Source organism: Periplaneta americana, chromosome 11, assembly GCF_040183065.1.
Source record: "Periplaneta americana isolate PAMFEO1 chromosome 11, P.americana_PAMFEO1_priV1, whole genome shotgun sequence".
Classification (NCBI taxonomy): Eukaryota; Metazoa; Arthropoda; class Insecta; order Blattodea; family Blattidae; genus Periplaneta; species Periplaneta americana.
Genome location: NC_091127.1, coordinates 34,522,185 through 34,528,326, shown reverse-complemented (window position 1 = coordinate 34,528,326; position 6,142 = coordinate 34,522,185). Strand labels below are relative to the sequence as shown.

At 34.5% G+C, this 6,142-nt stretch overlaps 1 protein-coding gene across 7 annotated transcripts in view; it reads right to left on the bottom strand.

Annotated features, from left to right (window-relative positions):
- Positions 1-363: 363 nt before the first annotated feature.
- LOC138708921 (zinc finger protein 501-like) overlaps positions 364-6,142 on the bottom strand; it is a 94,353-nt gene continuing 88,574 nt past the window's right edge. For all 7 annotated transcript variants that reach the window (XM_069839279.1, XM_069839278.1, XM_069839280.1 and 4 more), the window contains 2 exons: positions 5,342-5,497; positions 364-2,362 (listed from right to left, as the gene is read on the bottom strand). The gene's annotated coding sequence lies outside the window, so the exon portion shown is untranslated. The remainder of the gene's footprint in view (positions 2,363-5,341; positions 5,498-6,142) is intronic.

Genomic DNA, 6,142 nt, shown 5'->3' with positions numbered 1-6,142 from the left:
CATCTATATTAAAAAAATCAAAATTATAAAGATTCCATTGTTAAACTAGACTAATTTTACTCAAACAATTATCAGGCAAACATCTCATTAAGAGGTAAACAGTTACAAAATTTAACTGACATAAAATACCAATTCTGTTCACACATACCAATTCTAATTTTTCACACATACTTTAATTCTTGTATCTTCATTTTTCCTGGTATAACGATATGAAGAGTATTACTTATTAAAAATTTATCTTTGGCTTTCCTTACAATTAAAAGTCAATACAATATATAAAGACTTGGGTCAGTCATTACTAATTTTCTTTGCAGTGAACTTGGTAATATTCCTGACTGATTATTCTAAGAGCTTTCTTTTGTAATTAAAATGTTTCATCACAATATGAACTATTGTTCCATAACAGGATATCATAAATTGAACTCTGTAATTGTGCATACTATACTTGAAGTAAACATTTCATTAGATAATTAATTTAAATCATCATTTTCATTCCTTCATATTACCTATCAACTTTCTTTGTCAATACAAAAAATACTATACAGAGACATTATGACATGAAGAGAGAAAACGCCAGGTTACTGGTGGGCTGCAATGCACACGTTGCTAGAGATAGAGTAGATCCTCAGCCATCATATGGCATTCACTCTAGTCACAAGTCATCCCTAAACTGTAGTGATTTAATAATGCCCACCAAGCAAACTAGACCTAAACTCCAAACACAACTGTGTCTCTTTTCCAAACAATTACAAAACTCACTGAAAGAAACAGGCTCATGAACAATCCAAAAATCAAACAAAAACGTAGTATTCTTACACAAGAACAATTTGATGAGATTAGTGAAAGATTACAACTTCAGGCTGTTGTTGACCAGAAGATGTCACATATGTCTATGGGGGCCATTTCCAGCCACAACTGTGAGCATGACAAGTCCAAATCATTGAACGTTTATTCTTAGTACTACAGTGAAACTTGTGTAATTCGAATCTGAAGGGCATAAGAAAAAATTTGAATTATGGAAAAATTCGAATTAAAAAAATGGTACTGCAGAAAGCAAACTACAGGTGTACTGTATGTACAATGTATTACTATAACATTTCAAGACAATAGGGCATTATAATACAAGAAAATATAGTGCTGTATAATTATAGGCCTATTACATAAATACAGTACGGTACAGTAATTAGTAAACATTTATGCACAACACATACAGTAGTTAAAAAAACATACCTTACTAGGCCTTTGTTAAGTAGGATGTGATTTTAGTCTGCTTCTTTTTATTGATTTACTGGGTTACTGTAAAGTCCTCCAGTTTATTTAATGCATCATACAGAGAACCATGCACATTTTGGTGTCCCTCAATGAATCTTCTTAGCTCTCGGAAGTGAAAGATCGGGGTTTGTGAAAAGCAATGCACAGTGACCGTTTTAACTGAGTACGGTAACTGTACTTTCGAGGTGAATGACACTCCAAGGGTTGTCAACCCGCACTGGGACCACTTTCTCCGAAAAGGAGATACAATGCATTCCCAGTTCCAGCCTCCAACCCCTATGGTCAGGTCAATTTGTTACAGTACTGGCTCGTTCCGCCTTTGCCACATTTCACTGTAAAACTCATGTCCATTCTGGATTTTTTTTCTTCGAATTAAACAAAATTATGTTCGAATAAAAGACGATATTTATGCACTGTTTCCATACGAAATTCAAGGGGACAAAGGAAAACTTCGAAATAAAGAATAATTCGAATTAAAAACGTTCGAATTACACAAGTTTCACTGTATTATATATTGTACATGTGCCAGTGAAATGGTTACACACTCACAGGAAACCACACTAGCATGAGTCACCCAACATTTTCTCACATCACATCATAATATCTCTGTAGAATGCATATATTGCATTCTGGTCACCTTTAGTTCATTGCAATATTATTCCTAGTTGTGTACATAAATGTCCGTGCAATGTAACGAGCAACATATGCCCTTGTTTTGTTTCCTCTCATCATACTCACTTCAACTCCATGGTGTCGAAAAAAGCACACATGCTCACAGTACTACAAACACTTTTTATAGCACTACAGCCGAACAGGTTTCAATTTGTAACTCTCTCTCTCTGAATATCTACATTATATAAATACACACGTATTTACAGTGCAATTAAATAGTGCAAGTTTATTTGATGAAATGTATTGAACACTTTAACTAAACCACTCACTCTTTCAACCTTGTCTTCTCCTTACATTGCAATTCTTTTCGTGTCTAGCTGTATCATGCCACCAGGACAGCGCTGCAAATATGTTCACACCAATCTGCGACACTGCCAGGCAATCCAGCGACATACTACCATCTACCCAAGGAATCAGCCTGCAAACAGAAGCAATATCTCAAAAGCCTAATTCACACCGGGATGGTTTACAGGAGTCAAGTACTTGAAGCCTCTAAACTTGACGCCACATTGACACAGAGACACTAAACTTGAAACCGTGTTCTGCAGGTAAAAAACCCCACACTCAATGTTCTATGCTTGAAGGTACACTGTTTTGTTTTGTGTGTTTTTTTTTTTTTTTTTTTTTTTTTTTTTGCGAACCACTTCTACATTGTTTTGAACATCTTGTTCCTCAAGTTTCTCAAATAACTGCCTCTTGTTTAATTTTAGTTGTTATTATTACCGAAGTTTTCTCATGCCATATACGCCACACAAGTTCGTACATCTCATGCACTTCTAAAAACAGAGTCTATATATTTATTTTTATTTATTTATTATGACTTACAGGAAAGTAGGTACAAAGGCTAGATGCCTATCGAAGCACCTTCACATAAATTTAATTTATAATTATTGATAATTATTCACATGGACAGTACTTATAAAATAGGTACTAATATATTATGCAACTCATTAGCAACAGAAATAAAAGAAATGAAAACATTAAAAAGATATGTTGCTTATTATGATTACCAAAAAGTTTCAATATTTGTCTCGATCTAGAGATATTAAATACCAAATCTGGAGGAATATAAAATGGAATTCGTTTCAGTACTTCAACGGAATCAGTATTATTTTTCTGACAAATATCGAGTAAGTCCTTCTGTCACTGAGTGTATGGAAACCAAAAATTCACCTCAATAATCTAGTTGGGAACTGGAATGGACAAGGCATTTTGTATATCTTATAATATAGGAACCTAACGAATTTATTCTCTATCAACTCGATAGAATCAACATTATTTCTGCAACGAGGATTCCAAATAATTATAGTACCGTATTACACACGTGCAGACCTAACCTAAAAACAGGTGATTGCTTGAATAATTTCGAATTACAAATCGAAGTGATTTGTAAGCAGAATTAGTAATTTGTTAAAATGTGGAGTGTGAAAGTTAAATTAATCTCAAATTCGATACCTAAATTAATTAGCTATTAATTTAAACAAACCATACACGCACACTATCCACAATATCTATCTGTTTGCAAGTTGCTACAAGTTAGCATTCACATGAGCAAAGTGGTGGAGTCAAGTTCATCACGTGATGGGAGAGTGGACACAAAAGTTTACAGGTCATCAACTCAAATTTTGCTTGACTGTCTCGACCATATCACACAGGGAAAGTCGAGTTGCTTCAAGCGCTTGACTCCTGTAAACTATCGCCGTGTGAATTGGCCTTATGCTTCAAATCAACAATGCAACAAATACATCATGAAATACATAAACAAGACAAAGCAGATGAGGAATGCCAAAGGAAAAATATTCAATAACACTGTACATACAGAGTGGAAGTGAAATAGTCTTGCAGATTTTCAGAGCAAATAGCTCATTCTGTATGTAACAACAAACTATATCCAAAAGCCTAAAAGAACAGAACTTCATTATCCACTTCGGATGGGTCAAGGCTCATGTAGGAATAGAGGGCAATGAACTCGCGGATAAAACAGCAAAATAGGCAGCAACAGAAGATGGCCTTGAAGTGGCATACAACAGGAAACCTAAGACCACAATTGTAACGGAAATAGAAAAAGAAGGATTCAACGAATGGGAGAACGACTGGAAAAACTCACTTAAAGGAGCTATATGTAAGAAGTTCTTCCCGTCTGTACGTCAGAGGATGAAACAAAATATTACACTGACGGCAGAAGTAACCACCATGATCTCAGGCCATGGAAAAACCAAGGCATACCTGCACCGTTTCGGGATCAAAGACAACTCAAAGTGTTCATGCCTTCAAGATGCACAAACAGTAGATCACCTAATATACTCGTGTGTCAAATTGAATAAAGAAAGGGATATTCTGAAGCAGGGAATATATAGAAATCAAGATAGTTGGCCAGTGTCACATGAGAAACTATTATTAAAGCACTATAAGGAATTCAGAAACTTTGTTCAATCAATAGATTTCACATCACTGTAAATATTGTAAATAGTGAAAAAACTACTCTACTTAAAATTAGTATTAGTATTAGTATTCAATAGTAGTAGTAGTTAGATATTATGTTAAAATAATTATAAGCAATTCACGACCTTTATTAAGTCAATACACTTCACGGCAGTGTATTATATTGTAAATAGTGAAAGCACTACTCCAGTTAAAATAGTATTAGTATTAATAATTTTAAATAATTCATAAACTGTATTCAGTCAGCTGACTTTACATCCTTGTAAATATTGTAAATAGTTTACTATTAGTTTTTGTTTTAAGTTCCGACAGAATGTAAAAACAGTGTAGCAACAAATGTGTGTAGTATTGCATTACTGCAATGGAGCATACTGAATAAAAGGGGGACACATTTTTTATAAAAAAAAAAAAAAACAAACTATATCATCATATTGCTGGAAAGTTCTTTTTTTTTTCACAGTGTTTTTTCCAAATTTTAACAACCTCATATTCGCTAACTATTGCGTCATTTTTGTCCATATCGATAGGAAATCTAACAGAATTAATTATCCCTCTGACATATTTCAAAAGCGTGGACGAATTTCGTGTATACATTTACTTTTGAAGACCTCTAATTTGAAGCCACTGCACAATTCGAACTGGTGGCAACATTGATGAAGAGAGAAGCTCACCTACCGAAACACATCCGAGTTCATCCTCTTACATCTGTATCATGAGAACAGTGTGTTAGCGGCGATATTGCCGAACTGCTGAAACTTCAAACTTAATTTTTAATTAACCGTGCATTTAATCACAAAAAGTAATATAGGTTTTCTATTCATTTCAGTGTACCCTATCGTCCCTTTCAATTTGCAAGGTTATTTCATTTCCACCCTATATATGCATGGTTCCCTCATGAAAGCAAACACCAATGCTGGTACAGAAATACCAAATAAACTTTTGTCTTTTTACATACCAGTTGGATCAGCAGCAACCCATATTGATGGTGACACGGAGGTGATCTGCACTGCAATAATTCTTCCATCACATGGAAATCTTCTAAAATGTAGTTATCCTCAGCGATTGCAAATCAGCAAAATCACGCAATACCATCACCTCCTTCTCATCCAACCTCCAAAAGAATAAAAACAGATCAAATAAACAAGCTATTTTAGAGCCCCCAGGAACACATCTACACACAATATATTCACTAATGTTGTGATTTACAAACAAACACAGGGAGAGATAGGGAACTTGGGGTCGGCAAAGTCAGGTTAAGAAGATATGGGCGTAAACATATCTATCGCTATCACTTACTGTTTACCACGTTTAATATGTACAGGAAACTTTTGATCACAAGGCTAATTTTGTTAATAGTACTTTTTCATTTTCTTTATGGCAGTAGTCTGTATTTCCATAAACATTACATTTCGACTCTATAACAAATTAACATCTTTGGGATATGTCGTGTATAGCCCATGATATAAAGTTCAGTTCTCGATATTTTGCTTGACTGACCAGAGACAGGTCCCACCACTATCACAACTGCTTCCATCCACAAACTCATATTACATCACAAGACGGAATCAATTGCGTAATAATAAAGGAAACTTGATCTACAATTTAAGAAAATGGTGTGTTAACTAGTGAACAACTGGCAAAGAAAATTGAAAACATAAAGGATGGAGTGTAGTGGGGGAGGAATGTGAGAGAAAAACATAGTTCTATACATAATGAGCAATGGTTTTAGAGATTAGTGAAGACAAAGAAAGAAGGG